General features: G+C 40.6%; 1 protein-coding gene across 2 annotated transcripts in view; it reads left to right on the top strand.

The window, feature by feature from the left end:
* The first annotated feature begins 252 nt into the window (after positions 1–252).
* Positions 253–12,041, top strand: part of ENOX2 (ecto-NOX disulfide-thiol exchanger 2) — a 259,670-nt gene continuing 247,881 nt past the window's right edge. The window contains exons 1-2 of one of the 2 annotated variants that reach the window (XM_042974613.1): positions 253–370; positions 1,606–1,665. The gene's annotated coding sequence lies outside the window, so the exon portion shown is untranslated. Of the gene's footprint in view, positions 371–1,605; positions 1,666–12,041 lie in introns of those variants that run through there. The other variant, XM_042974614.1, reaches the window with a different exon arrangement.

The raw sequence follows: 12,041 nt of genomic DNA, 5'->3' as shown, positions 1-12,041 counted from the left end.
CCTCGACTTCATCTCCCACAATCCCCTGCCTTCACCTGAGTCTCTCCGCCAATGCCAATATTGGATACCCCAGGAAGACAGCCTCCAGCGACCTGAAACTACATTTCCCATGAGGACAAGGGTTTGGGCCTCCTGCTTCCCTGGTGACCAGTAACCAATAAGAAATGCTGCAGCGGCCGCGATGTGGGTGAGAGTCCAGCCCTGGGCCCGAGTGCCGGGCCCAAGCCGGCTAGCGAGAGGCGGGGAGTTCAGAAGACAGTTGCGTGGTGTGGGGCGCGGCGAGGGCACTACGCTCTCAGAAGCTGTCACGCCGGCCCGATTTTCCGCGGCAGTATAAGGAGTAGCCCCTTCGGTAGCCGGGGAGCTGGAGGTCAGAGAGGCAGAAAGCCCGAGCGGCTGTGGTTGGGGAGTGTGGGACCGAGGGGCCTAGGGAGGAGGGTGCTTCCGGGCCGTTGTCTTCGGCGCCCGACTCCGCCCAGCTCCGCCTCTGCCGGGGAGGGGGTGTCGGGCCTGGGAGTCGGGGGTGGGCTGCTGAGCCCTCCGCGCCCGTTTCCTGGAGCTTGGAACCTCGGGAGCGCGCGCTCTCTATTTCTCCACCTAGTCTGCAGTCTTTAATCCCCCAAGACGCTATCGTGTATCCTCGCTCCCGTCCTGTACCTCCTCCGAGATCTGAAGTTAGGGTTCTTGACCAGGGTCTTCCCTAGGCGGCGTCTGGACTCCCCTTACTACTTAGAGGAGTTGGATGATCTCTTTCCTCGCTTCCCTCAATTTACATTTCAGATTTGGGCACACACCCTTTCTAACGTACACACTCCCCAATTTTCTCTGGGGGTGTGGGAATTCCTCGCACGCTCAGGGCGTGACTTTTTGTCCAAATTTCACTTTTTGCTTCCTTGCTGGTGATACAAAGATCGTCGCCATCTCTTTATTGGCCCTTCCAACCACCCGCCCCTGCCCTGACCAGATCTTTGGAGTGGAAAGGGTTTCTCCTTAAAGTTCAGTGCAGTGTTCTGGTGAGAGTCAAAGGCAAGTTAGACCGATTTTAAAAACCAAGCGCTATCGAGGTTTCTAACACGACTCATAACAGCACTAAGGTTGAAAAAGATTTAGGGGGCACACAGACTGTGGAATAAAGTAGACTGTGCGAAACAGACTGTATTAATTATTTTATTATTACAAACGCGTGCAAAAAGTTTCTAATACTGATGGGCTTGGGGGTTGATATATGTAAGGAAGGTCAAGCCTAACCCTGGAAATGCTGTAGTTTTGAAATTGTCATCTTCCAGACCAATCCGGGTATGCTTTCTGGAGGACTTGAATTTTAATTTTGGCTCCAAAGGAGTAAATGGGATTTGAAATGGGCAAAGAGGAGGGAGAATGTGCTCTCTGGAACTGGCGTTGGAATCTGAGAAGGGTATATAGAAGAGGGAGCATTTTTATGAAGGGTGGGTTTGCCTGACTGCAATAAAAAGGTGTCATGAAAGAGATTGGGGTCATAATAACAGGACACTTTAAAGCATCCACACAATTTGGATATTATTCTGTATCAAATAAAACTAAACACAAAAAATTAAGATTGGGTGATTTTTGTTTTTTTCATCCTAGGGGAACCTGATTTGAGATCATTTCTTGGAGAACACAAAGAAGTGTGGTGGTATGTTCCAGGTGTGAGTTTAATTTATACCCAAGAAGAACTTTACCTTATAGACTGTTCTCTTTGTGGCTATTCTTAGCTACACTTCTATAGTTGTCATTTTAAAGCCTGGTGACAAATTTATTAAGAAATGTATTTGCTCTCCTTATGCATCATATTATCTGAATTGTAGTCATTTCATTGGGTAACAATAATGACTCCTATTTATTGAGCCCATATAATGTTCCAGGTGCTATCATAAGCACTTTGTTGCATTATCTTAAGAGTCTTATGAAGTAGGTACTATTTTCCCCATTTTTCTAGAAGAGAAAACTAAAACTCAGAGAAGGTTGTTTAACCTACCCAAAGTCACATAGATTGTAAGGAGTTGAGCTGGGATTTTGGTATATAGATTTCTGGCTCCAGAGCCCATGCTCTCTCCACCATGGTTTGTTAGTCCCACTGTTCAATTTTCTTCTTGACTTTCTGTTTGTGGTGAGGAAAGATTATTGTCAGGTGTAATTGATCATCCTGGCAGAAACCCAAATGATTCACTTTTAGTCTCTATGTCAGTATGTGTATGCTGTAAAGTGGCTGCCAAAACTGAATTAGCTTCACTGTTATTGCAGCCGTAGCTAATTGTGTCTTCCCAAACTATATGGCTATTTCTGAATCAGGTGATTCTCTTTAAAAAACGTGCCTTACATGTAAGCTATTTGGGCCTAGATAGTCCTTTAGGTTTTATTTTATTATAGCTTTTATTTTAAGTGACTTCCTAGATCACTAGGTCTCCTCCATGACCTTTGCTCACAGGGATTATTCAGGATGCAACAGAGTATGAGAGCTTTTCCTGGGTGTAGCTGGGGAGATATATGCCCATAATTCTGAGATAATGTAGCGTGTAATATAACACTAAGAAGTACAAAGTGCTATCAGAAGAATAAAGGAAGCAGTGACTAACTGTAAGGGAGAATCAGGGAGAAGCCTTCTGTGAGGAGGTGGCATGACAGGTCTTGAAGGATAATGAGTTCACCAGGCAGAGAACAGTAGAGGGGAGGCATTCCAGATTAGAGAGACAAGTCTGTGAAAGACATTGGGCTGTATAAAAGCAGAGCATGTCCCTTCAATATTTTGGAATTCAGCATGACTAGGGTATAGCTTGTTTGGGGAAATGAAGGTATAATGGTAAAAGAGTCTGGAAAGATACATTGGGTCTGATTTGTGAAGTTCCTTGAATGCAATGCTAAGAAATTTGGATGTGCTTCCATAGGCTATTGTTTTTCAAACTGTAGAGCATCTGCCACTGGTGGTTATGTTGTACTCCCACAAACATTTTAAATTTCAGTAATTATATATTCTAATGTGTCTCATAAAAGGTAAAGCTGAACTACGTCTTTAAATGTAAGGTTACATAGGAAATGGCTTAGGAAAAATGTAAAGTGAACAAGTTTAAAGTTGATTTAAAGACAAATGTTAAGTAAATAGTAGTACCCATGATGTGTGACTATGATAATACTCAAATGACTCAAATTTGGGAAGTACTGATAGTAGACAATAAAAAACATTAATATATTTTAGAAGACAAGCACCATGATGAGGTTTTTACTTTAGAATGTACTGGAGTGGGCCATGACCAGTTAGGAAGCTAGAGATGATGAGGACCCAAGGTAGCCACATATGAGAAGAGGCAACAGATATGAGAGCCATTTAGGAAGTAGAATTAGTAGGACTTGGCTGACGGGAATATTATTATTCTATCAATGTCATCAGAGTTATTTTTTAAAAGTCTATATGTCACTTGCCTGTTATCCTTTAATTCTAAGATGAGCATATTATTGCTCAAATCGGGCCATGTACATATATGCATTAAGGTAACAGTGGAGGCTGTTTTCACAAATGGGTTTGGATTACACACAAGCATCCTCACTGCCTTACTGAGTGTCCTTAACACCAGTGGCACAAATTTCCAAAGCACTGGTAAGGAATATGAGCATGATCTGTGACCCTTACTCATCTGAGGAACTCCTCCTTCAAGACTCAGCTCAAATATCAACACCTCTTTGAAGCCTTTCCTGCAGCTCTCCCCGCCCTCCCCCACCACACACAAACATATACAAGCATACACAAAACAGTGTTAGGCTCATGGCTTACATAGAACCCTGCACTTACCTCTGTCCTAGGCTGTACCACACTAGTGTACCAGTCTGTGGATGTGTCTGTCTCTCCCCAAGACTATGAGCTCCTTGAGGGCAGTGGCCAGGTCTCAATTCATATCCACACCCATAGCATCCAGAACAGCCCTTGGCATGTGGTAGACACCTAACAAATGGTTATTGGATGAAAAACATGCATAAACATGAATATAACTCAGAACTTTGGTACCAGAATGCCAAATGTTACAAAAAGATTAGCTGTTTGCTACGTTAGCTGCTTTGGCTAAATAAAGCAGTAAATTAAAGTCACCTGAATGCAGAACTTCTCTAGAGGTTTCTTTTCTTTTCATTTAAACTCCCCCCACCCCGACTCTCCTATGGTCACCTTACCTTTTTCTTTCTCATCATTTATCCACCCAGCCACCTGTTCCGTAGGCCTGCTCATTGCTTTGCTCCTCTTGACATAGTTCACATTTCTGCCGTCCCAATACTCTGCCAAGGATCCGTCCCTCATTTCCACCTACAATCCAGTTGACTCCATCCTTGAAATCACTCTCAAATGGGTCTCCTACTTACAGATACTGCTAGTGGGACTGTAATTTGATACAGCCCTTCTGGAGAGAAATTATCAATGTGGATTAAAAATATTAAAATTGGACATAGCTTTCAACCTACCACTTCAACTTCTAAGGCTCTATGCTAAGGAAATAAATGTGGTGTTTCCAAAATTTTATTTCTCAGGATGTCTATCCCAGGGTAAAGAAGGAAAATAGCATTTTAAATGTCCGTAATACTAGAGATTTTGATTAAATCAATTATCGTGTATCTGTAGCATAGATTACTATACTAAGTAGCCATGTAAGTGGATGTTACTAAAAAATATTTAATGATGTTGAAAGTTGTTTATGATATATTAAGAGAAAATTCTCTTTATAAAGTTGACAAATCCCAGTTTAAACGCATACACATGTACATGGGCACACACACACACACACACACACACACCCTATGTGTGCATACATAGGAAATCATTATCCTATAATGTTAAACACAGAAAAAAATTCAACAGAGGTTTGCTATAAATAGTAAGATAACATGAGTCCTATTTTTAACCTTTTGCATATTTTTTTAATCATTTGTAATAGAGTATTTGTTACTTAAAAACATGTTTTCCGCATGTGTCCTATTATTATTGCCTTAGTTTGGGGTACACCGCTCCCCAGCACACCCCGCAACACACCCACACCCACACACACACCCCCCCCACACACCCCTTCTAGACTGGATTACTACTGTCTCCAGCCTGCTTTCCTTCTAATCCATTCTCCACCAGTGCTGACAGAATGATTTTTCTAAATCACAAATCTGAAGCTATCCAGCTCTGCCCATTGTCCTCGAGATAAAATCCAAACTTCTTAGACTAGCTTATAAAACTTTTGAAAATCAGCTCCCTGCTTTTCTCTCCAGTGTCACTTTTTCCTCCTATGGTTTACTTTTTCTTGGTGTCTTAGGCCAGTACCTGGCGTATAATAGGTGTTTACTTAATGCTAGCCAGATGTTGATGCATATTGTATGGGTTAACTATTCTGTGCCAGGATTTCATTTCATTCTCATAGTAAAAATATTAAATACATACAGTAGTTATCCCTATTTTACAGATAAGGAAAAATAGTTAAATACATAAAAGTGGGAAGAAAAATCATCATGATAAATAACATTTTTCAAAGGAAAAATTAAATCCCCCCCTGCTGTATAACACAGCTGTATTTGTTTTTCTGCAGCCCCTGCCAATCTTAGCATGCACACAGACTTTGTTCATTCCCTTGGGCAAGTTATATGTGACCACGGCATAACAAGAACAGTCCAGACTGACATGATCTCACCATGTCACAGTTCACATTGTGCTAATGTACAGAGCTCTTTTCTTTGTGTACATAACACTTCATGCAGGACAGACAGAAGAGCTCCGATTGCTCTGTTTCTCTTTCTGTTTTGAAATTCTATGTCTTTAGGGATGGGGATGTCAGTAGAGAGCTACAGAAAACTGTGATAGAATTGAATGTACAAGAAACAATGTGTCTCATGGGAGCCAATGTCATTGGTTAATTTATTTTTTTAAATGTCATGTAGATGTATTTTCCAGCAATCTCTCCCCAGGGAAGACCTTGGTTGAATCCAACTGTTAATCCTATTTACAGAATGCAGCCCATGCATGCACTATATTCCTGCATTGTTAAGTGATTTTAGACATATGTGGTGGATTACCATAACGACATACAATCAGGTGAATATGGGATATCTGATTTTCTCTACAAAATATATTAGTGTTCATATTGTCATTCAGGATCCTGCAGCGTGGGCTTTCCTTCATTTGCCTTACAAATAATTCCCATTGTGCAAAAATGGATGCTTTTAAAGGACAGAAGTCCTAAGCACAAATCATTTGAATAAAATGACTTTACTTTGTAAGGAATTGTCACTGTTAAATACTTCAAGAAAAAGAATCTATAATTCTCTTGTTCCATGAACAAATAAGTTGAACATAGAAATTACAGATAGAGTTTCAATTCATTTGCCGAATTATTGTGGGCTTATTATGTGCAAAGCACTCTGTTAGACACTGTCCTGGATACATATAAATACCTTCTTGTAATGCCTTCCAGACAGAGAGACAGAGACAGATTGATCTCGTGTACATACAAGAATGAGTGTGCAAGAGGAAATGAAAGAGAAGATTTTAACAAGCAGGCTTGTCATATAAGTGAAAATCTACGCGGCTGAAAGTTGGGATATGTACCAGTAGGGACTTACTCTTTTTTTTTTCTCTTTCCTCTGTGGGACACATGGGCAAAAATAAGCTACCAGATAGCTGATAAGCAAATGTTCTACTTCTCTGTTTACAAACAGTTTGAGAGAAGGAACAGTGACTTTCTGTACGTCTAGCCCTGCACAAGCCTGCTAGTGATGTTTTGAGAGTTATGACTATGTCAGCTTCTCCAGGGTTTCTCTCTGCTGCAGAGATTTGGCAGACACCTCAGACAAATTTTATGTCTCTTAAATCTTCCTCAAGCTAGGCTTGGCTCATAGATTTATATGTACAACAAAAAAGCGAAATGTTTACCAGTTTGACATTTTTGAAGATCAAAACAGACTAAGTTTTTTTTAATTCCGCATACACCTCAGTTTAGTCTACAGAAGGGGCTAATTGCTTTTGCTATTTGTTTAAAAACAGCTGAAATGTTTACTTTGCAGAAGTGGCAATGGATCATATGTCTAAAGATTTATACTCCAAGCCTCAGTGTTGCTTCCTCTTTCTTGTGCCTACAGGCGTCAAGTTTTGCCAAAGTCTTCATTTTCTTTTTTTTTTTTTTTTTTTTTTTTTTTTTTGCCTTTACTGATACATAATATAAACCAGTGCAGGATGGGAGGTGCTAGGAAATATATTAGCAATCTAGGAGAAAAATAAAAGATCATTTTTATTAGCTCTGCTCGGCCCCCTTTTTGGCTCTCAGTTTTTCAGTGGTTCCTTGCCCACAAAATATTGTTCCTTGGCATAATAATGACAGGTGAGAATGTGAACTGGGGAACTTTCAGTGACTATTAACAAGTCTGGTCCAAATGTATCTGTAGGCAGAGCACAAATGAAAGTTTGGCTGTAATTCAGAAGAATCAAAACACTGTGTGGAGAATGTTATATAAACAACTTTCCTTCAGTGCTGAATTATGAAAGGTAACGATGGGGAAATCCCCACTAAGGGCCCTTCCTGTCCGCTCTAGCTGCCCTTCTTTTTAGCCAGCAACAGCTGCCAGTAAGAGCTTCCTGGGGTAGAAAGGTCCCACAGGAAGACCCCATAACCTGTCCTCCTACCACTTCTGCAATCAAGTTCTCAGACATACTTCACTGGGATTACTTTGGTCACACAATATTCTAATTTTTACCTTTCAAGAGATGCTGAGTTTGAATTCAAGGAGCACTTGATATTCAAGCTCATTTATTCAATAGACATTTGAGCACATACACAGGACCAAACCCTATGGTAAGTGCTAGGAGTACAGTGATGAACTAGAAGTAGTCCCTGCCTACCCTTAAGGAACTCACAGTTAAGTGGGGGGAGATAGACACCTAAATCAATAATTATATTACAGTGGGAATAGTATATTACTCTAGAAAAGAAATACCCTGGAAACATGATGGAGGGAAGAATTATTGCTGGAGGTGGAGAAGTCACAGACCAGAGTCTACCTGTTCTGAATCACCAAGGATGAGTGGGCATTGCCTAGAAACAAGGTGGAAAAAGATGTGGTAGGCAAGGCTTCCAAGCAAAGGGACCACCGACACATGTGAAGCAGTCACATGTGTGAGAATGGATACTTTAGGAAAAGGTAAGATACTGTGTGTGAACCACTGGGACTTGGGTGAGGGGGACAGGATAAGAATCTGGAGACAGGTCTGTGTCCGGTTGGTGAGGGAAGTCTGCCTGCTAAGGAGCTTGGCCTTTATAGGCAGGGGGGAGCCAGCTCAGAGTTTTAAATGTGGGAATCGCATGATTGGATTGGAAGATTGGCTTTATAGGGGGGAAAAAACTAGAGACAAAGTCCACCTTATAGTTTGACAGTCTTTGAGAGGTCTTACCCTAATCACTTGCTGCTATTCAGCAATACCGTCCCCACTAGGTTTTCTTTCAGTATCCAAAAATCACTTTGAACAACAGTTTCCTTCTACACATACGACATACCTTCCTGTACTCCTTCGCATGTTGCTTAGCTGAATATTCATTTTTCCAACTCAAATCAATGATCTCAGTAGTGATTGGGGCTTGATTGCCATGAAGGAAAGCAGAGATTCAAAGCTTAGCAACTTAGTTTAAAAAACTGTATGAGGCTTATTTATTGCTTACTGAGTCAGCAGGGCTAAGCTGAGAGCTGGGCAGCTCCCCTCGGGAGCTGGGGGAGGGAAAGGAACAGAGGCTGAAAAGATGACAAAGTGGCTGTTAAAAAAAAATGGGTAGCATCCAGAATGTTGAAAATCCCTAAAGGCCACATCCAGATATGGGAAATAGAAGGGTCAGAAGTATATGAATAGAAAACAAATATGTGTTGAAGTTACCTGTGCTCAAACAGATTATTACTATGTAGCCAATGTGTTTTAGAGCATGTTCTTTCCCTGACTCAGATACTGTAAATGGTTTCCCATTATCCATAGGATGAAGTCCAAACTCCTTAGCGTGGCCTTCACTACTTTCCGTAGTCTGGCCCCAATCTACCTTGCCAGTCTTCATACTTCTCTTAACAGAATTTCTCTGCTCTAGCCAGCTACCCTTTCAGACGCTGCTTTGGCATTCCCTCACCTGCACTGTGAGTCTCAGGACAGGGACTATGTTTTTTGTCTCTGAATCCCCCAGAATGCCTAGCATAGTGCGTCTTGCATATAGTAGGCACCCAAGGTAGATCTGTCGGTTGATTATTGCCCCCCACCTTCATTCTTTCCAATTTCTCTACTATTATTGACCCAATATCCACTCTACTAAAAATGGCAAATGAGACATTAGGTAAAAGGGGCCAGTGTTCAACAAACTATCTTTTAACTTTCTATTTTAAAATCATTTTAACTAGAGAAAAATTTCACAAATCATATAGGACTGTCATCTGCCATCCACTCAGATTCACCAATTTTTTAACATTTTGCCTGATTTCATTTATGCTTCTTTATATAAATATGATATTTTGTTCTGAAATATTTGAAGTTGAAAAAGCTATACCCTTTACCCCTCTCCTTTATCCTCAACCTTTTATGATGAAAAAATTTAAATATACAGAAAATGTGAAAGAATTGTACAGTAAATACCCTCTATGCACACCATTTAGATTCTATAATTAACACTTTGTTCTATTTCCTTTATCACCCATCTCTCCATTTATACAACTTTTTATGCATTTCAAGTAAAGTTGCAAACAACTGTGCATTTTTTTCTAAATTCTTCAGTATGTATGTCATTGACTGGATGAACAAACTACTTTATGCTCTGAAATCAACCAAATCATCTTGTTTTAGCTGCATTTACTGTATTGCCAAAACTCCAGTCTACCTGTATATCTTAGATCTATTTGGCCATGGAACACATGTCTCTTCAATTAACTTTTAGATGTCCCTCTACTTTAGCTAGTGCAGTGCCAGACACACATTCCATAAATACGACTGGTTGCTCATGAACAGACACAGAGCTAGAGCCATGAAAAGAATCACAGTAAAACTAGAATAAACCAAGGGCGGATGGGAGTATATGGGAAGTGGGCCACAAGGGAATGGGAGAGAGAGAAGCTAGGGCTTGAAGAATTAGGGGAAGAAAAGGGCCTTAGCCCACTTGGTACTTCCAGCAGTACTTCTATCTGCTACTTTCCAACCCTCTATTTAGAAGGATAGGTTCTAGGGAACTGGAGACAATTGCTGCTCAGCAGACCACATGACAAGTCTCCTTACTACTACTTAGGCACTGCCAATTAGTATATTCATGGAGCCTCATGAATATGCTAATCTACAAGATGCAGCTTAGAGGGTATGGGTGGGCCACTGAAAACTTGATTCACACTAAATCTGTTCTATAGGCCAAGGAGCACTTGAGTTCAATGAATCCTGTTTTTCTTTTTCTTTATAACCTTTCCTTTCTTTCTCTGTTGCTTATGAGTCCGAGGATAGCTCTAATATACGTTTATTGAACAATTTTATGTCAAACACTGTGCTAGCTGCTATCACATCATTAATGCTTTACAACCACTCAGCCAGGCAGGTACTACTTCTTTTCCCATTTGCCAGATGAGAAAACTTGAGACTTATAAGCCAGAATTCTAGCAACTGAGGTTTTTCTTACTCCAGAGCCCAATGGTCTTAACCACATGTCTGATGAAATTTTTTAAAATTCTCAGGTCAGTATAAAGGCAAGGATTTTTTTTTTTTTTTGCTGTATTGACTCAGCAGGTAATTTATTCACTGAGCAAGCCCAGTTGAATCACTGAATTAAGAAGGAATTCAGTCATTCAGAATTTAATCATTAGAGTGTTAGTATAGTAATGGATTCAGATTGCTTGAGTTCAGGTCCCAGTTTTATCACTTACCAGTTGAGTGAGAGGAAGCAAGTCACTTAACATCAGTAAACCTCAGTTTCCTTACATATAAAATGCAAGATAGTAATATTGAGCACATAGCTATGTTGTGAGAGCTAATTTAAAAAAATAATGTAATGTATCATGCCACGTCTGGCATACAATAGGTGCTCAGCATATTCTAGATGACTTTCTTTCCTTCCTTTTTCCCTTTTGGGGTCAGACCACGCACCTGTAGCTGTCCTTTGAAGAAAACAAACTGCTCCTGGAATGCTTTTTGAAGAGAAATATTCTGAAGAGGAATATTAGGCTGACTATTCCCAAGGCTAAGCAAGCACAGTTGCCTAACTCCTATGTGAGCATGTTTCAAAATAAGCTAGAAACAGAAACCATTAGAGTTGTAGAGGCCCACCTCCATGATTCCTAGAAATTAGGGCCAGATTGTGACAAACGTTTTCTATTTTGTCACGAGAGTAAATGTCACAATTGTCATAGACCATTAGACCTGGGATATTGATAATCACATCCCAGCTGTTCCAAAGCAAGCAAGCTGGGATTGAGTGAGTATAAGTGACTGGACCAAGGTCAAACAGTAGAAAAATCAGGAGAATCCAGTTCTCCCGACTTCTTATCCAGTGTTAATTTTATGGTTCCTTTGTGGGTTCTTAGGCAGGTGAAACCAAGTCTTGATGTGTGTGCTTTGCAGGAATGTGAACTGATTGGACTCAAGGGTTTGGTACAAGTTTGATCGATTCCAAAAAGTTGAGAGCTTTTTTTTTCTCTGCTTGAACTCAACTCACTAGTTGTTGCTTTCAAACTGTTAGCACTTCTTTTGTTTGAGGTTTAGCAACTTAATGTTGTTTCTCCCTGTTTTAGGTTCATGGTTTGATTCACATTCTTGGTTCTTTGCAATCTTCCACAGGGGCATTTGTTTTGACAAAAATACTTAGAATCTAACTAAGGTGGTTAGCAATGGGAATTCATTTGAAAAGGACAGTGAGGCTTGGTGACGGCTGCTGAGAAGGAGCTTGGGTGGATTAGGGAACCGTTAGTGCTTACATTCTGGAGCTTGAAATCAGGATAATGGAAACATTGCAGCGGTTCTTGGTGTATATGTTAATGTGTTTGTTTTTATCAGGATGCTCGGATGCTTTCAA

Source organism: Panthera tigris, chromosome X (assembly GCF_018350195.1).
Source record: "Panthera tigris isolate Pti1 chromosome X, P.tigris_Pti1_mat1.1, whole genome shotgun sequence".
Classification (NCBI taxonomy): domain Eukaryota; kingdom Metazoa; phylum Chordata; class Mammalia; order Carnivora; family Felidae; genus Panthera; species Panthera tigris.
This window is presented reverse-complemented; position numbering and strand designations above follow the sequence as displayed.